The 19979-nt window shown below is 57.1% G+C and overlaps 1 long non-coding RNA gene across 1 annotated transcript; it reads left to right on the top strand.

Annotated features, from left to right (window-relative positions):
* The first annotated feature begins 1722 nt into the window (after positions 1-1722).
* Positions 1723-13197, top strand: LOC141731821 (uncharacterized). The gene is made up of 4 exons (XR_012583768.1): positions 1723-1873; positions 3313-3539; positions 4159-4472; positions 12651-13197. It is a non-coding gene; the product is annotated as an uncharacterized LOC141731821 (long non-coding RNA).
* The last annotated feature ends 6782 nt before the right edge of the window (positions 13198-19979 follow it).

Here is a 19979-nt window from a genome sequence, read left to right as displayed (position 1 = left end):
ATTAAATATTAAATATTAAACCCGCGCTCCCTGCAGCCTCCACGGTGGCAGCGCTAATGACATTTCCTGCTGGCAGGGACGGCTCCCGGCCCTGCTGTGGCAGATGCTGCCATCCAGCTGGACAGGCCGGGCAGCCAAATGGAGATTGATTCCTCCTGCCGGCCCCGAGGAGCAGGGCCCTGAGCCGCTGCTGTGTGTGCCGGGCGAGCAGATCTGCAGGAGAGCAGGCTCTGCATGGATCCATCCCCAGTGCTCTGCTCCCCAGCCCAGCTCCTGCCCCGGCTGGGCCCTGCAGTGAGCACCGAGAGGCTCCGGGCCCTGGAGCTGCGCTGTGCCAGCCCCAGCTGGGCTCAGTGCCCCTCCCTGAGTGTCCCTGCAGCCACCAGCCCTGCTCCGGCCCGGGGCTGCCCCAGCAGGGCACGAAGAGCCTCTGTGGGTGTGAGGAGAGCGCAGGAGAGCTCTTCAGGAGCCTGGCAGTGCTGCCTGCCCTGCTTCCCTTCCCTGCCTTGGCTCCCTGTCCCTGCTGCCCAAACCTCCTCCCCTGCTCCCCAAAACTCCTGCTCTGCTCCTCAAACCTCATCCCGTGCTCCCCAAACCTCTTCCTTACTCCCCAAACCTCCTGCTCTCTTCCCAGTCCCTTCCTGCTCTGCTCCCCATCCCTTCCTGCCCTGCTCCTCCCCCTTTCCAGCGCTGCTGCATCCCCCAGAAACGGGGATGTGCTCCGAGCTCTGAAACCCCAAAGCAGCTCCCCGGGGAGCCGCTAATCCCACCCTGAGGGGCCGCTAACCCCAAACCGCGCAGGTCCCGGGATGGGAAGGAGCATCCGGAGAATCCCCGCTGGCAGCACCTGGGGCGGGCATTACCGGGGCCCGCAGTGCCCAGGGCTCCCCGGCAGTGCCCAGGGCTCCCCGGCAGACGCAGGGATGCCCCAGCAGCAGGCAGGCTCCCGGCAGACGCGTTCCCGGCCGCTCCGGGCCGCTCCCCGCAGTCACACGGATCCCATTAACGCCGCTGCGCTTAACGCGAACCAGAAGCGGCCCCGGGCGGCAGCGCCGCCCAGGCACAGACACAAACCCGAGATGAAATCAGGCCGGAGCAATGCCGAGCCCGGCTCCAGGGCCCTCCCAGCCGCCAGGGCACGCAGGGGCCGCCTGGAAAATGTTTCCTGGGGAAGGGGAACCCGCCCCGGGCAGCTGGCTGGTGTCGAGGGGCTGTGATTTAATTGAGGGATGGGAGCTCCCCGTGCTCTGTAATTCCATGAGTTTCACGTTCTGGATGGGAACTCCCTGTGCTGCACATGGCCTGGATATTTACCCTGCGGAGGGGAACAACTCCACAATCCTTGTTTTGCACTTTATGGACAGAAAATCCCTGACGTCCATCCATCCATCCATCCATTCATCCATCCCCATCCCCGTGCGAGCCCCGGGGGTCCCGGGCGGGCTCCGCTCGCTGATGGCTTTGCAAACATCCCGGGGCGTTCAAAGCCAGCCACCAAGAGAGCTTCCCCTCCCTCTCCGCCCCCTCATTCGTGCAAATCCACACGAGCACAAAGCTCCGAGCCGGGATTGCAACACCCGCGGTTGGGCAAGGCCCGGCGGGCAGAGGCGGCCGGGGACACCCTCCTGCAGGGCCACCCGGGGCTGGTGACAGCCGTGACACAGCCCGGCCCCGGGGGTGGCCCTGGCACGGGGCTGGCGTGATTAACAGCGCTGTCACACCATTAACGCTTCACACTTGCAGCCCCTCAGCGCGCCCGTAACTCACAGGCGACAGACGCGGTGTTGATTTTCCGCCCGGGGAGGAGCCGGGAGCCGCTTCCCGAGGAAAACAAGGACGGGAATTGCCCGGGTTTACAGCGGGGCAGGGCAGGGTGAGGGTGGGCAGAGCTGGGCACGGGTCCCTCCTGCAGAAAGCGGCGCTGGGGACGCGATTCCATCAGCACAGAGCCGGGCTCGGGATGAGTCACTGCGCCCTGAGTCACCGTCCCCGCAGAGCGGCAGGAGCCGGTGGCATTGATGGTGGCACCGACGGTGGCACCGATGGTGGCACTGATGGTGACAGCGATGGTGGCAGTGAGGGGGGCGCCGATGGTAGCACTGATGGTGGCACTGATGGTGGCATTGATGTTAACACTGATGGTGGCACTGTTGATGGCATTGATGATGACACTGATGGTGGCACCAAACTGTGACAGGCTCAGGGCACGGGGAAAGCCAGGCTGGCTCCTGGAGCCCCTGAGGAGCCCCAGCTGCTCATCTGGCAGCGATTTCATTTCCTTTTGAAGCCTTTGGGGCAGGGATGTGACCGAATCCTGCATCCCTGCCATCCCTGCAGTGCCAACCCCTGCATCCCTGCATCCCTGCATCCCTGCATCCCTGCAGTGCCAACCCCTGCATCCCTGCTCGGGGTTTGGGATTTTGTAGAGATGGGAGCTGGGGGTGCTGCTGCTGCCTGACCCCCAGCCCACTCCCCCTGTCCTGTGTGTGCACAAGCCTGCTGTGTCCAGCCCCAGAATTAACGGGGAAATGGGATTTTCTAGCAGTGAGGAGGGGAAGAAGAGAGGTGGAATTGTCAGGGCACCCTCTGAGCTTCACCCTGCGGGGTTTGCTGGGTGCCTGCACTGCCAGTGGATCTTGGGGTGCACTCCGAGCTGCTCCCCGGGGCTGGGGCAGAGGCTGCGGGCTGGGGCGTTATTCACGGCTCTTTAATGAGCACATTCATGCCCAGCGGTTTAATGCGGCCGCAGCGCCCGCCCCGAGTCTTTGGGGAGCAATTGTGCCGAGAAAAGGCGGCTCGGGGAGGGCCCGTGATAAATGAACTTTGGCAATGCTCGCCGGCCGTGTCATGCCAATAAGGCAATCGAGAGTGAAAAAAGAGCTGGACTGGAAAGGTGGGCGAGACGGGGAAGTCCTGGAGACAATTGACAGAGACAGGGCAGGGCAAGGACCGGTGATTCCTCCCTCGTCAGGATGACACCGCTCGGGGACTTAAGGAAATCTGACAGCCCAAAAAAATGAAATCTCTGCAGCACCGGTGCCACACAAAGTGCTTCCCGGAGTCGCAAATGAGCCGTGAAAGACTGGGAGGGTCAGGCACGACCCTGTTCTTATCCCGAGTTAGGATCGGGACAGCAAACCCCATCCCTGTCCCCCTCCGAGGGCAGCAGCCTGTCCTTGCTGTTGATCTTGGCCACCCTGGAACTCGCTGTGTTTTTGCAGCTGTAGTTGGGGGTTCGCTCTTTCCGTCTCTTTCCTTTTCTTTCCTTTTTAATTTTTATTATTTTTTTCTTTTTTTTTTTTCCCAAGCCAGATTCCTCTCCAGCGGTGTTATCCCGTACGGAAAGCGTAAACACCTCGTGGGAGCCAAAGGCAGCGCGACTCGGGCACGGAGCCACGCCTGGGGCAGGGCAGGAGCGGGCAGGGCAGGAGCGGGCAGGGCTTCCCCTTCTCCGGCGTGAACTCCCTGACGCGGAAACGGCCCCGCTGCCCTTCAGTCATGGGGTTTTTCATTTTTCAGGTTCTGGACTGATGCCTCAGGTTCTAACTTTAAAACTTTTCATATTCTGCTTTAGTGGGTGAGTCTGGGTTCACATTATGGGATGGTGAGCTCTGAGCACAGAGCAGGGAGACAAAACAATTCCTGCTCCAGCTGGGCACCAAGGACAAATGATCCAAATCTCAGCCCAGGAGCACAAACACCGTGGGCTGGAGAGAGAAAAACAAGGATGGGACTGCATGGGCTAAAGCTGGAATGGGACAATTCACTCCAAGATGTAAATGGAGCAGAACCTGTGGGCAGTCGTGCATTTTGGGACCATTCTGGTTCGTCTTGGGTTCATTTTGGTTCATCTTGGGTTCATTTTGGTTCATCTTGGGTTCATTTTGGGCCCATTTTTGTTCATCCTGGGTGCAGCCCTGGTTGGGCCCCTGTGCCGCCCAAGGTGCATCCATTGAGGAGAAGCTTTCAATAAATCCCTGCTTGATTGTGTAACTCTGCCCAGCCTGGATCTGCTGGGGGTGGCAGGGCTGGAATTGTGCCGGGTGTGGCGAGCAGGGAAGCTGTGACATTTTTTGGGGAAATCAGAGCTCTCAGCCGAGTTTCCCGGCACATTTCCCCCGTGGATAAATCCCAGGTGTATTTATGTTGTTTCTGCAGCATTTCTGGGGCAATCAGATCTCTCAGCTGAGTTTTCCAGCACATTTCCCCGTGGACAAACCCCGGTGCTCCCAGAGGCTCCGTGGCTCCTGTCACAGCGTCCCCTGTGTGTCCCTGGCCCGGCACAGCCCGTTCCCACCCGGAGGCACAAGGACAGCTTTGTCCCCAGCGGGGCCAGGGCCACCCGCTCAGCTGTGGCACGCAGGGCTGGCCCTGTCCCCTGGCTGCCAGCCCTGCCTACGTGTCCTCGGGGACAAATCCCTGCCCTTAAACCACCGGGAGGCTGCTGCTGCTAGGGGGAATGGTCCATACAGGTGAAAGAAATATTAAAATAATAAATTATAGTTATATTATAATTATAATATTAACATACGATATTAGCATTATGAAATTATAAACATTATATTAATTTAAATATTATATAATATTAATTTAAATGATATATAAATATTATTCAAATTAGCATAATTAAATATTAAACTAAGTAAATATTATGAATATTATACTTAGAAAATTTATATTTATTGTAACTAGATATAAATGTTAGAAATACAAAACTATAAAATATTGTATAGATATTATAAATGTCTATATACTAATAACATATAAATATCTATGTTTGTAATGTTCTGATCTATTTATAATATATTTACAGTATATATATATATATATATAGCCAGTACACTGTGACCCCAGGACAGGTGCCCAGCCTGTCCCACCAGGTCACTGCGACCCCAGGACAGGTGCCCAGCCCGTCCCCTGGCACAGCCAGGACATTGTGACCCCAGGACAGGTGCCCAGCCCGTCCCCTGGCACAGCCAGGACATTGTGACCCCAGGGCAAGGCCAGCAGCCATTCCCACAGCAGGGAGAGCTGCGCAGCTGCCAGGAGCTCACCTGGCACAGTGACAGGGGCTGAAATCAGGCTCTGACCTTGCTGGGAACCAAGGGACAGCCCCCAGGCCTGTCCTGGCAAGGCACCAGGATCTCTGATCCCTCCTGAACCATTTGGGATAATAAAGGTGCAGCCTCCAGCCCTATCCTGGCCAGGACCTCTGATCCCTCCTCTGCGTTTTGGTGCACTCAAGGTGCAGCCTCCAGCCCACCCCATGTCCCACCCCAGAAAGGCGCTGGGATCTCTGACCCCCCTTTGCTATTTGGGACAACAAAAATGCAGCCCCAGCCCACCCCACACCCTGTTCTGTCCCATATCCCACCCAAGAAAAGTTCTGGGATCTCTGATCCCCACTCTGCTATTTGGGATAACAAAGGCGCAGCCCCAGCCTTGTCCTGGGAAGGCTCTGGGGTCTCTGATCCCTCCTGAACCATTTGAAATAATCAAGGTGCAGCCCCCAGCCCTGCTCTGAGAAGGCTCTGGGGTCTCTGATCCCTCCTGAACCATTTGGGGTACCCCAGGTGCAGCCCCCAGCCCCATCCTGTCCCCCATCCCACCCCAGCCCCGCTCTGCGCTCTCTGCTCCCTGCGCACCCATTTGGGGTACCCAAGGTGCAGCCCCCCACACCCCATCCCACCCCATCCCCGCCCTGCGCTCTCCTCTCCCTCCCCATCGCCTCGGGAGTCCCTGTGCCCCTGCGGAGGCCCTGCCGGTGCCTGCGCGCTGCCTGGAGCTGTCATTATCGGCTCAATAAATCTCTGGCCGGGTTTATTGAATCGCTGCCCGAGGGGAGCGCGCTGCAGAGGGTGAGGAGAGCAGCGCTTTCCCACGCCTCGGCCGCAGCTCCGCTCGCATTCCGGGGCTGCCGGCGCTCCGCAAATGTTTGGACAGCCTTGAACAAATAACACACCTTTAAAAGAGGCCAGCATGAAATTTTCCCTCACCACCCAGGCACCCTCCGAGCGTTCCCCCCTCTGCATCCCCCAGCCCGTGTGTGTGTGTGTGTGTGTCCGTGCCCTGTGCGTGCTGCTGCCTCCATCCATCCTTCCATCCATCCATCCTCCCCTTCCCTTCCTTCCCTTTGTGTGCAGGGCTCGGCTGCTCTCCAGCTGCCTTTGGGGGGAGGAATTCTGGCAATCCTCGATGGGAAAAGGGAGGAGGTTTGGGGTTTTTTTGGCTTTTCTCCTGGCCAGATTTCCTTCAGCAGGTAGGGGGGGTTTCTGCTGGGCCCGAGCCAGGCTGCCAGCGGTCAGCTCTGCATGCCGAGGTTTATTCCAGCTCCAGGGGCTGGCTCTGGCTCCTGGCAGCCGCACAGCTCCGCTAATTAATGCCGTGGCTTCCTTCACACAGCGCCGCTGGTGGGGCCTGACCCTGAGCCCAGAGGGGCTCCCCAGGGCACGGGGCTGGAGCAGCATCCGCACGGCCTTGGATGGGCTCCAGAGCTCCAGAGCTTTCCCGGAGGCGTGGGATGGGCTCAGCACGGGGCAGGGAGACAGCCCCGAGCTGCTGGGGGGTCTGGAGAGCAGCCCCGGCAGCTGGGCCAGGGAGGAAGAAAAACACGGATGAGACAGAGCAGCATCCAGCTGAGAGCAGCCCCGACGGGGAGGCTGCAGAGCCCTCCTGGGGATGAACCGGGGAGGTTTCAGAGCCTTCCTGGGGGAAAAATCCGGGTGGGATTCCAGAGCCTTCCTGCAGGACAAAAACCCACAGCTCCCTCCCAGATTTCCCCCCAGGCCGCTGCCAGGAAATCCAGCTGTGAGCATCCCAAGGATGGGATCCGTGTCACCAGGGGAATTCAGGGATCGTGTTCAGGGGAATTTCAGGATCCTCTCCAGGGGAATTTCAGGATCCTCTCCAGGGGAATTCAAGGATCCTGTCCTGAAGGACAGGGGCTGCTCAGGCTGAAACCGAGCTGGTGGCAGAGCAGGTCCAGGAGGGGCCCCAGCTGCCGGTGATTCCCGGTGTTCCGTGATCCCCGGATGGGATCGTGCCTGGCTGTGGCTGGGATGTGTTTGTGGGGCAGGAGGGAAGCCGTGATTCCCATTTTTCCATGGGCCCCGGGATGGAATCGTGCCTGGGATGTGTTTGTGGGGCAGGAGGGGAGCTGGGAGGGGATGGATGGGCCGGCCGTTCTGGGAATGTCAAACACCGCAGCCATCTCAACAGCTCCTAAAACTCCCCCTGCCTCGTTTCCTGTCGCTGCTTTCCCAAATGCTGAAAGGCTTTGGGCTCCCGTGGATTAAAGAAAAAGAAAAAAAAAAAAAAAAGAAAATAAAAAGCCTGGAGAGAATCCAGGACTGAGCTTTCTGCCCACTCGATCTTGGCTGTCAGCGCATCGTTAAAGGCGAGGCGGGGCCCATGCGCTCCCCACGCATCCCCAGGCAGGGAGGGAGAGAAAACCCTGCCGGAGCAAACAAGTGACAATGACACTGCCATGGTCCCCGGGAGGTGACAGGGACACGCCTGCCTGCGAGGGGACAGCGCCAGCAGCGCGGGGAGGGAAAGGCAGGGATGGAAAGGGACAGGCAGGGATTTATGGCAAGCAGTGCCTGGGCTGTGCCAGGTGCCAGCCCTGAAAGGTGACACGACCAACACCGGGCAGGGACAGCCAGGGCCGGGGCACAGAGGATGAGGAGGGAGAGGGAGCAGAGGAAGGGCAGGAGCTGGAGCACAGCCAGGGGGGAAGGCTGAGGGTGGCACAGCACAAGGGACAGAGTTCCCCAGGCTCCTCAGAAATGGGACAGTTTGGGTTCTGTGAGTGCCCCAGTTTGGGTTCTGTGAGTGCCCAGTTTGGGCTCTGTGTGCCCCAGTTTGGGTTCTGTGAGTGCCCCAATTTGGGTTCTCTGTGTGCCCCAGTTGGGGTTCCATGTGCCCAGTTTGGCTCTGTGTATGTCCACCTGTCTCACTGGGTTTGTACTTCCTTCCTCAGCTTTCAGGTTGCTTTTTGGTGCTGATGCCAAGGGGAATTTGGGTTCCTGCTGGAGTTTGGGTTCTTTCTTTCTGAACCTGGGCTTTGGAGCATCCCAGAACCCACCCTGGGCTTCAGAGCCTCCCAGAACCCACCCCAGGCTGAACCCTGCAAGGTTCAGGCGAGGTCTCTTCCCTGCTGCAGCCACCCCCAAAAAAAGCCCCAGGAACCTCTCATTTACCACGGGAGGCGGCCAAAAATCTCCTGTTTACCTTCCAGCCCCAAATGACCTGTTAGCAAAAAGCGCAGACCGCAGAATGGGTGGCCCCTTTCCTGGAGAAGCTGTGAAAAACCTGCACCGGGAAAGCAAACAAACAAACATGACCCCGAGCGGGGTTTGGTGCCTCCTCCCCATCCCAGCAGTGCCTGGCTCCCCTCTCCCGGAGAGCCCTGCAAAACAAACCCTGATAAGAACCAGCCCCGACAGCGACGGATGGGAGAGAGCCGGGGCCGCAATTAACGGCCTGAAACGTTTTAAACAAAGGGCAAAAAGCAATCAGCGGCGGGTAATTAAAATGGATTAAACCAGGCAAAAAAAAGCGGCGGAGGAAAATGCTGGGAGCGGCTCCAGGCGGGCGGGATGGATAAGGATGGGAGATGTGCGTGCCGTGCCGGGCCGGGCCGTTCGGGTTCCTCCCTCTTCTGCAAACCCTGGAGGAGCTCGGGCTGGCTGCGAGCAATTAAAGCCCACGGCACCCCGGGGAGGGATGCTGGGGTTACTGCACATACTGCGAGGGGGCTGCGGGGAGGGAGCGGTGATTTATCCCTGTGCGGGTGATTGATCCTGGTTTGGGATGATTTATCCCAATCTGGAGTGATTATCACCGTTCGGGATGATTTATCCCAGTTTGGGATGATTTATCCCAATCTGGGGTGGTTTATCCCTGTTTGGAGTGATTTATCCCAGTTTGAGGTGCTTTATCCCGGTTCAGGGTGCTTTATCTCGGTTCAGGGTGCTTTATCCTGGTCCTGGCCTGGGTTTGTTTCCCAGCAGGCAGGCAGGCAGGCAGGGGATGGATGAATGGATGGATGGATGGATGGATGGATGGATGGATGGATGGATGGATGGATGGTGCCACGTGAGCAGAGGTTTTGTTTTGGCTCCCCCGCAGCCGCCGTGTGAGTTCTTCCCTCCGTGTTTATTTTCAGCGCCTCGGCTGATGTCAGGAATGACAAATTTGGCACCCGAGCTCGGATGTGGCCGGGACAGGAGCAGCTCACAACAATAAAAACCTGAGCAGGCCCTGGCTGCCTCTTCCTCTTCCTCTCCCCCTCGCTGAGGGCTGTCCCCAGTGCAGCCCTAGGGACACGGGAACTGCTCCCTGTCCTAAGGAGGAGTGGGAAATCTTGGAATGGTTTGGGTTGAAATGGTTGAAGACCTTACAGGAGTGGGAAATCATGGAATGTTTGGGTTGAAATGGTTGAAGACCTTACAGGAGTGGGAAAGCACGGAATGGTTTGGGTTTGGTTGCTTTTCCAACCCCTTCCATGGGCAGGGACACGTTCCACCACCCCAGCATCCAGCCTGGCCTTGGACACTTCCAGGGATTCTCTGGAAAACCCCAGGAGCTGCTGGCAGGGCAGGCTTTGCCAGCCAACAATAACAACCAGATACAGGTGAAGGAAGGGATGTTCCACTTGTCCTTGGGAGAGAGAGAGAAAAATAAAAATAAAAGAGATCTGTCTTGTGGCTGTGTTTAAAAAGCAAACTCATCACTGGAAAATGAATCGGATTTCTGGGATAGCGCATCCGCTCCGAGGGCTTAGCCTGGAAAATAAAAGAAGGGATAGAAAAGGATAAAAAATAAACCCCAAGGCTTCCCTTTTCCCACGGGACAGCGCGGAAGCAAAGCCTGGAGAGCGCTGCTTGCCAAGGCTCCCTGAGTCCGGATTCCTTGGGTTTAACTTCCTCAGGAGCCTCTGCCGGGCCCCAGGCTGGGCTGAAGGCAGTTTGGTTAATTGGCTGTCACTCTGATTGCAGTCAGAGGGACCCTGGGCAGTGTCCTGGCTCTGGGGGAGATCGGGGGGGGGTCATCAATCACTGGGGGCCTTGTGCTGGGCCAGCCCAGCCCTGTGGAATTTCAGTTCCCGGCTCCTGGAGCACCTTGGGGCACACAGAGATCCGGATCTCCCTCCCTTTGGCACAGTTTGCAGCCAGCTCTCTGAAGAACGAGCTCTCCCCTGAGATCTGTGCACTGGGCCCCTGGTTCTGCTCTCAGCATTTGCAACTGGGCTGGCCTGGGCTGTGGGAGATGTGTAAAATCCCAGAGCTGGTGATGAACCATCCCCATCCCCATCCCCATCCCCATCCCCATCCCCATCCCTGGGCCCTGTCAAACCCCAGGCTCCCCGTGGCTCTGTGGTGCCTCCAGCTCCCTAAAATGTCAGGGACACCCAGAACAGGAGGATTTCCTTCAATTTCTGACTGATCTCAGAGATGCCACCCCAAACCTCAGCTCCATGAGGGATCCATCAGCACGGGGCAAGCAGAGAGGAGCTGGGATCAGAGGAGCTGGGATTAGATGGAGCTGGGGTCAGAGGAGCTGGGATTAGATGGAGCTGGGGTCAGAGGAGCTGGGATTAGATGGAGCTGGGGTCAGAGGAGCTGGGATTAGATGGAGCTAGGTTCGAATGGAGCTGGGTTCAAATGGAGCTGGGATCAGAAGAGCTGGGATTAGATGGAGCTAGGATCAGAGGAGCTGGGATAAGATCTAGCAGGGATCAGGTAGAGTTGGTATCTGATGGAGCAGGGATTAGATGAAGCTGAGTTCAAATGGAGCTGGGTTCAGAGGAGCAGGGATCAGAGGAGTTGGGATGAGATCTAGCAGGGATCAGAAGAGCTGGGATCAGATCTGGCTGGGATCAGATCTGGCAGGGATCAGATTAGCAGGGTTCACAGGAGAGGGGTCAGGAATCTGCCTGCACAACAAGGGAACTCCCAGCCACAGCCAGGGCTATGCTGGTGCTGCAGCCCCTCGGTGCTTGGGGAATGAACCCAGCGCTGCCCGCCGAGGGCAGGAGGTTATCCCGGTTATCCCGGTTATCCCGAGGAGCTGCTGCTCCCAAAGGGCATTTCGGGGGCGCTCCATCCCCGGCAGGATCGGCGTGCTCCCTGTCAGAGCCCGCGGGGGCAGCCCCAGCCCATCCGTCTTGTGCAGCTGCCGGTGTTTTGGCTGCAGCAGATAGGAATTAGCGGCTGGGCAATGTTTGTTCTCACCAGGCAGGAGGGGAGGCTGACAGCGAGAGGAACGCGGGCCAGGAGAAAAAAATAGCCCGGGAGAGGAGGAAGGAAGGGGAGGGGATGTGTGCAAACACAGAAATAAACACACGCCGCGCTCCGGGGGCGAGCGGGGCAGCAGGGAGAGCGGCCCCGGCTCAGCCCACGCTGCGAGCGCAGCACGGACACTTCGGGAAGGGGGATGAGCAGCGGCGAGGTGGGAGAGGAGCAGGATGGGAGGAGGAGGATGACGAGCAGCTCCTGTGACACACGCCAGCAGCTCCAGTGGCGGCTGCGTGGGTGGCAGCGCAGGCTGCGTGCCTGGCTCGCCTTTCCCAGGCACGAAGCAGCTCCCCCCGCACGGAGAAATAAATGGTCATTAGGATGTGCCTGCTGCGCTCCCAGCCCTGGGCCTGTCCCTGCTCCCAGTCCTGTCCTTGCTGCTGCTCCCATCCCTGCTGCTCCCATCCCTGCTGCTCCCACCCATCCCTGCTCCCATCCCTGTCCCTGCTGCTCCCATCCCTGTCCCTGCTCCCAGTCCTGTCCCTGCTGCTGCTCCCATCCCTGCTGCTCCCATCCCTGCTGCTCCCATCCCTGTCCCTGCTCCCACCCATCCCTGCTCCCATCCCTGTCCCTGCTCCCAGTCCTGTCCTTGCTGCTGCTCCCATCCCTGCTGCTCCCATCCTGTCCCTGCTCCCACCCATCCCTGCTCCCATCCCTGTCCCTGCTGCTCCCATCCCTGCTGCTCCCAGTCCTGCTGCTCCCACCCCTGTCCCTGCTCCCATCCCTGTCCCAGCCCTGTCCCTGCTCCCATCCTGTCCCTGCTCCCATCCATCCCTGCTCCCATCCCTGCTGCTCCCATCCCTGTCCCTGCTCCCAGCCCTGTCCCTGCTCCCACCCATCCCTGCTCCCATCCCTGCTGCTCCCATCCCTGTCCCTGCTCCCAGCCCTGTCCCTGCTCCCACCCATCCCTGCTCCCATCCCTGTCCCTGCTCCCATCCCTGTCCCAGCCCTGTCCTTGCTCCCATCCTGTCCCTGCTGCTCCCACCTCTGCCCCAGCCCCAGCTCCTCTCTGAACCCCTTTCCAAAGCACTGGAAGCTCCTGGTTCACCCCTGGGATGGCTGGGACAGGGTGGCACAGTGCCCAGGCCAGACAAGGGGCACATCGTTAATTCCCAAGTAAAGGACTTTCCTAAAACCTGGGGAAGGTTTTGGGGCAGAGCAGGCTCTGCCTGGAGCACCAGTGACTCAGGGAGGTGCATCCAGGCCAGGGGCACACAGGACACTGAATTCTGGGGAGGTTGGAGCCTCTCTGGCTGTTCCAGAGCGTGGGATTTAAATAAACCTCAGCTGATCTGGCCCTGCCAGCTGTGGGCTCCCTTTGGGTGATGCTTTTCTCCCCTCCATCCCCAGGTCCTGCTTTCCTCGTGGAAATCAGCAGTGTCCAGGCCTGGGGAGCTCTGGGTGCCTCTGCAGCCTTGAGAGCCTGGTGCAATTATCGATCAGCCAATTTAGGTCAGCCTGAGCCGTTCTGCAGAGGATCAATCACCCCAGCCCGGCTCGGTGCAGCTTTAATCAGCGTGACAAAAGCTGAGCTGAGGGGGAGTTGGAGCTTGGCTTTGCCCTAGATATTTTTTTATTTCCCTTTATCTCCTGCTCTGCTCCTGTTGGTGGAACGGGGAGGAGCTGCAGCAGGAAAACACTTGGGGTTTCTTGGTGCCACAGCTCTGGGTGGGCAGGGAATGTTTAGAGAGTCTGATATGAATCCCAGTTACAGCACGAGGAGAGCTGGATTCTTAAAATAAGGTATTTTTTTAAAAATTCACCTCTTTGTGCTGCTGGAGGCTGGAAACGCCACCTGAGTGTGCTCTGCAGGACCAGATCTGCAAATCTGGAGACCAAAACACCAGGAACCCAGATTTAGGATCTGTGCTACATCACATCCTCCTTTGGCAGACACAGAGGGACTTAAAAAAAAAAAATAAACTTTTCTGGGGACAGCTGTGGGGTCTGTCCCTTTTCCAGAGTGTCCCCCAGGGGTTCCCAGGGGGGCACAGCTGGGGCAGATTGGGGTTCCAGGAGGGCACAGCTGGGGCAGATTGGGGTTCCAGGGGGGCACAGCTGGCATCCATCTGGGCTCTGTCACCCGGTGCCCCCGCGCCCCTCCCCGGCTCGGGGGATGTGGAAATCCTCAATCCTCCCCCGGGACGGCTCCGGGAGGGGCAGATGGAGCTTCCCCCGCTCTGTCTGCGGGGATCTGGGTGTTGGAATGTGGAGCTGGAGCCGTTCCCTCCCTCTGGGGAGCTCCGGCTGACTCATGCCCTGTACCTTGGCTCCTTTCGGCACGGCTGGCACCGATGCTCTCACTCTCTCTCTTCTCTCCTCTCCCTCTGGTTTTCTTTTTTTTATTTGTTGGTTTGGGTTGTTTGTTTCTTTTATTCATTTTATTTTTGGGTTTTTTTGGGGTTTTTAAATGATTTTTCTGAATGGGCTTTTAATGTTTAATTTTTCAAAATTTTTTTCTTTTTTTCTTTTTTTTTTTTCTTTTTATGGCTGGAATTTGTCCCCGTGGCGTTGACCCTGACACGGACAAACAGCAGCCGTGCCCTGGGGTTTTATGGGGAGCCAGCCCAGCCCTTGCCTGCGTGCTCAGAACGAGGGGAAGGAGGGCAGCAGGGCAGGGGGAGGATCCGTCTGGAGCTGTGGGAAATGAAACCCTGTTTATCACAAGGGCTCTCAGAGGGAGCTTTGGGAATCTGGGAATCTCACCCCAAACCGTGTCTGGTTGCGTGGGCAAACACCTGAGCTCCATCCCCTGAGTCCTTCTGAGAGAGTAAAGGGGTTTTAGGGCTGGTAACTGAGATGGACAGTCCCAGCAGAGGGGCACTGGGATCCCACTCTGCCCCAGGATTGCTCCTTTCCCAGCTGGAATTCTCCTCCCGTGCCTGGTGCGGCTGCTGCAGCCCCACACGCCTCCCCAGCTTTCCCTCAGGGCTTTTTTTGCTTCTCCTCGCAGCCTCCAGGGCATTTCTGGGATGAAAATATCTCATTTTAGACCTGCAGCCTGGCGAGCAGCCGGGGGCCTGCAGAGAGCTCTGCTCCTGCTGCTGGGTAATGGGATTTAACTGGAGACAGTGGGGCTGAATGTGCCTGGGCTGGGTAAATAACCATTGCTGAGGCATGTCCCCCTCAGCAGCAGCCTGCTGATGGCCCCGGCTGCTCTGGGGCTCTGTGTTCGCTCCAGGAACCCAGGCTGGCATTGACTGGGGGAGCAGACGCAGCACCGAAACCGCTGCAGTGGAAATGTGCCTCGGATTTATGGCCCCTCTTACATTTTACCAGTTCAAAAAGTAGTGCAAACATTTAAACAGCAGCGACAGTAAAGATAAAAATGTAACTTGGATTAGATAAAGGCCGCAGATACTCCTATTTACACCTGGACCATAACCTTTGTTTGCCTCACTTGCCGGAGGCCGCTCAAGTGCAGCAGCAGAGATTTCCTGGAGGCCCAGACACCTCCGGTGCTGAATGGGGTGTGGGGATACAGCACCAGAGTGTGGGGATACAGCACCAGAGTGTGGGGACACAGCCCCAGGTTTGGGGGACACAGCCCCAGAATGTGGGGACACAGCCCTAGGGTTTGGGGACACAGCCCTGGCTTTGGGGACACAGCCCCAGGTTTGGGGGACACAGCCCCAGAATGTGGGGACACAGCCCTAGGGTTTGGGGACACAGCCCTGGGTGTGGGGATACAGCTCAGAGTGTGGGGACACAGCACCAGAGTGTGGGGACACTGCCCCAGGGTATGGGGACACAGCCCCGGGTTTGAGCAGATGGGAGTGGGAAACACTGGGACATTGGGACAGCAGGGATCTGGGGACATTGGGATTGCAGGGATCTGCTGTCCCTGCTCCTCGGGGGCTCAGGAGGGGGACAGGACAGGCAGTGCCTGCCTGGGGAAAGGAAGGCTGCGATGTCACACGGGGGAAGGCTGGGATGTCACATGCCTGGAGCTGTGGCAGGCAGGAGCAAAGGGCACTTCCCTGGGATCCACATCCCAGCCAGGGAGGTCACAGCAGCCTCCGCCTCTCCACCAGCTGGCATGCAACTAATTAATTAATTAATTAATTAGCAGTGTCCCCACAGCCTGATGTCCCAGGGCTTGGCAGGGGGACAGACCCTCCCATCCCTTCCCCAGGGGACACCAGCACTGCAGAAATTCCCTTTTTTTATTTTTGGCTGTCCCCTGCTGCCAGCGAGGTTAAAGCAGTGCAGCCCCGGTGGCACTGCCCGCCTGCAAGCCACGTGTCAAGGGCACAGAGCAGCAGCCCTTGGGGACGTGGTGCCACATGCCTGGGTGGTTTTTTTTTTTTTATTTTATTTTTTTTCTGCCTGCGTCAAGCGAGCAGATTCCATTTTAATGTCACGCCCGTGCTGTGCGGTGGTGGGACATTCCTCCCAGCGTTGCCATGTGAGGCCAGCGCGGTGTTTGGCTGCCCTTAAAGAGCTTTATCAGTTCCTGAAGTCACTCTGCAAACAGCCAAGGAGCCGGGGGTGAGGGGCAGCAGGAGGAGGGGGAGAGGAGGGAGGAAAAGCCAAGCAGGAAGAAAAAGGGCTTTGTTAATTTTAATGGGGTGTGTTATGTTCCTCCTTCATCTGGCAGATATGCCACACGGGGTGATGACAAGTTTGGCCACCCGAGCCCCCCCAGGCTCGTTAAACCTCCCCTGGCCAGCCAGGCCCGGCTCTGCAAGGCCCTGCCAGGCCGGGCTGAAGCGCGGCTCTGTTTTCATCACGGAAAAGCCTCCGGGCGCATATTTTTGTAATTAGGCTCTTTCTGCTCAGCAGTTTTTGCAGCTGTGATGACACTTGGGTGTCGCCCCCTGCTTTCTCACGCTCTCCCTGCCAAGGCTGGGCCGCCGCCAGCGCCGAGGTCACCGCGTGGCCCCGCTGGCCCCAGCGCGCTCCGGGCCGGCGCTCGGCGGTGGCGGCGGGCCAGGGCCCTCCCCAGGCAGGGTGGAAGGCTGGAACGGGGAGCTCTGGAGCAGGGCTGGGGCTCGGGGGTCACAGCAAGGGCCGCGCTGCTCCCGGCTGCCGGGCCCAGCACGTGGCCGGAAGGTTCTGGAATGGCTCCAGCCCGGGATGCTCCCCGCCCTGCTGGGGCTGCCTGGCCTGGAGATCACAATGAGCTCCTTCCTCAGGGTCAGGTGGAGCTTCCTGCACGTCTGGCTCTGCCTGCCGCTGCTTTTCCAGTGGCTGCACTGAGCAGAGTCGGGATGGGTCCTGTGCTGGTGTCCCTGCAGGGCCCGGATCCATCCATTCCCATCCATTCCCATCCCTGCAGGGCCCGGATCCATCCATCCCCTTCCATTCCCATCCCTGCAGGGCCCGGATCCATCCATCCCCATCCCTGCAGGGCCTGGATCCATCCATCCCCTTCCATCCCCCTCTATTCCCATCCCTGCAGGGCCTGGATCCATCCATCCCCTTCCATTCCCATCCATCCCCATCCCTGCAGGGCCTGGATCCACCCAACCCCTTCCATTCCCATCCATCCCCATCCCTGCAGGGCCCGGATCCATCCATCCCCTTCCATTCCCCTCTATTCCCATCCCTGCAGGGCGTGGATCCCTCCCTCCTATCCCTCCAGCCAAGAGGAGCTTTCCCCTACCCATTTCCCTTTCCCCTTCCTTTTCCCCTTTCCCTTCCCTTTTCTCTTTTCTCTTTTCCCTCCCCTCCCCTCCCTATATCCAGTGCCAGGTGGTTTTCCTGCACAACAGACTGGGAATCCTGGAATCCTGCAATGGTTTGGGCTGCAAGGGACCTCAAAGATCATTTAATTACAGCTAAATCAATGCACTTAAGCATCAATTAAGTCGGAAAATCCAGGTTTTCTTTCCACAGGGGAATTTCCCTCTGGTGCCGCTTGCAGATTGAGCAGCCAGACCTACCAAAATCCCTGAAGATCCTCTCTGGACACCAGGTTATTGTTCATTTACCTGAAGAAAGCTTACAAGCTTAAAAAGCTTGTTCTTTATAATATAACTATATAAATATAAATATACATTAAACCTCTCTATATAAAAAATATATATAATTTAAAAATATATATATAAATTTTTAAATAATATAATATAATATAAATTCCAACCCCAAGCTGATTTTTCTGCTGAGTGCAGGAGCTGAAACCTGGATGAAAACCACTCCAGGATGGGAAAAGCTCTGCAGAAATGAGGCTCAGCAGCAGCAGGCTCGCCCTGAAAACTCAATCTTCCCCAGATCAGGGCCAGGGAAGGAGCCAGCAGCTCTGAAGGAGCTCACCAAAGTGCTCTCATTTATTCTTATTACCAGGCCTTGCATGCCAGCTTCCCTGGAAAGATCTTCTGGAAAAATATCCAGAAGGAAATTAGATTAAAAAAAAAAGAAAAAAAAAAATCAATCAGAGCCTCCCTCTCTCCCAGCAGTTCACAAATCAGCTGGGTCAGAGCCAGATCATTTCTGGCTGGGGTTTTAGGAGTGAGGGGCTGGGTCTGTTCCTCATTTCCCAGGTGGAATTCACTCTGGAGAATTCCTGGAGCTCAGGCTTGGTGCTGGCCTGTGCTCAGCACATTCCCAGGAATATTCCCATAAAATCTGGCCCAGTGGAAGCAGGAATGCCACAGCATTCACTGAGGAACAAGCAGCAGAATGTGCTATTTTCATTATTTTTCCCCTGAGAATATTCTCAGGGCAGGTTTGTTTTCCCTGTGAGTCCTGTCAGGTTGAGCAGGGACGAGTGGCAGTAACAGGGATCAGAATTCCAGAATTCCAGAGCCATTATCCCGGGCTTTATTATTATTTATTATTATTTATTGATTATTCCCTGCTGGAATGGCAGCTGGGGGTGCTCCCCTGTCCCCCAGAGCCATCCCCAGCCATGGGCAGAGCTCTGGGATCAGCTCAGGCTCTTCCTCCTCCCCCCTTTTTGGGGCTGCTAAATATTCCCCAGTGATTTTCCTGCCTGGCTGATGCCATTTTTATAAATAGGCTGCTCATGCATTTATTATCTCTCCTTTGGAGGCACAGTGTGACACAGAGCTGTCTGTTCCCAGCTCGGAATGCTCCTCCAAATTCCCAATAAATCAGGAATTGCTGCAGCACCGTTTGAGCTCCCTGTCAGAAAGGGGGTGAAGGATGAGAAATCCACATTTAGAAAGAACTTCCAGATCTCCCTGTCCCAAACAGCTCCAGAGCAGGGACAGGACTCAGAGAACTGGCAGGGATGGAAAAGGAGCTGGGATGGGCCCTCCTGGTGGAAAAAGAGCTGGGATGATGCAAAAGGGGCTGGGATGATGGAGAAGGAACTGGGGGTGATGCAAAAGGAACTGGGATTATGGAAAAGGAGCTGGGATGATGGGAAAGGAGTTGGGATGATGGAAAAGGAACTGGGGATGATGGAAAAGGGGCTGGGATGATGGGAAAGGAGTTGGGATGGGCCCTCCTGGTGGAAAAAGAGATGGGATTATGGAAAAGGAGATGGGATGATGGAAAAGGAAATGGGACGATGGAAAAGAGCTGGGATGATGGGAAAGGAGCTGGGATGAGCCCTTCTGATGGAAAAGAAGCTGGAATTACGGAAGAGAAACTGGGATGATGGAAAAGAAGCTGGGATTATGGAAGAGGAGCTGGGATGTGGCCTCCTCGCTCCACCCTCTCCCACCAGGGATGCTCCAGGTCCCTGCCCAGCTCCAGGCAGAAGGGAGGGCAGCAGCTCCGTGTGCTCTCCCCGCTGCAGCTCCGTTTCCAGGAAAATTTGCCCTTTCACAGTTGCTTCAGTGAAAATGTCAGCGAATGCCAAACGCCCGGAGCCACAAACGCCGGGCGCAGGAGAGGCTCCATAAATCAGGCAGCAGTTAGTGGGAAAAAATCAGGTTCCAAGGAGCAAAGCAGTGGGATACGGGGCTGGGTTTTGTTTTTTTGGGGTTTTCCCCCCCTCCTCGAGGCAGGGCAGCAGCGTTTGAGTTCATTATGCGGCGCAGCAGTGGAGGAATCCGCGGCATTGTCGGAGCGCGGCTGCGTTTCTGCGGGCCGGGCGCTGAGTGTGGCTGCGGGTGGGAACAAAGGCGCCCCGCCATCCCCTCTGGCTGCCCACAAAGGCCGGGGGGCTGGTGGCCCAGCCGGGAGCCGGGCGGGCACAGCTGTGACCAATCCAACACAGCTCCCCTCAATATGGAGTGACCCCGGCGCTTTCTGCAACCTGCTCCGGGCTCATCCCGCGCGCCCGCACAAAGGCCGCGAACAAACAAAACCTTTGTCAGCACTTCCAAGGCTTTCCCTCCCAGGGAAAAAAAATCTTAAATATTTCATTAGGCTCTTCTCGCGCCTTTCTATTTCCTTTCTTTTTTTTACCTGCTCTGGGTTTTAAAAAAATTTTTTTTAAAAAGCCAAAGTGGACATGAAAACTCTGGGTGAACAAATGACTAAAGGAGAGGTTTAAAGGAGGGGAAGGGATGGGGGAAGCTCCTCGTGCTGCTGTCCTGGGTGGAATTACAAAGGGAAAAAAAACTGTCTCAGGTGGAATAGTTTTTAAATGAAACTAAACTGAACTTTAGATAAGTTTTGGAATAGTTATTTTGTTTATTTAGGCAGACCAGCCTAAACAAAGCAGCCAGAGGGGCTGGGGAGGTTTGGAAAAGGTGCATTCCACATTCCAGCTCTTGGATGGTGGGAGATCCCAGGGGAGGTCCTGGAACGATGGAATGG

Source organism: Zonotrichia albicollis, chromosome 25 (genome assembly GCF_047830755.1).
Source record: "Zonotrichia albicollis isolate bZonAlb1 chromosome 25, bZonAlb1.hap1, whole genome shotgun sequence".
Lineage (NCBI taxonomy): Eukaryota > Metazoa > Chordata > Aves > Passeriformes > Passerellidae > Zonotrichia > Zonotrichia albicollis.
This window is presented reverse-complemented; position numbering and strand designations above follow the sequence as displayed.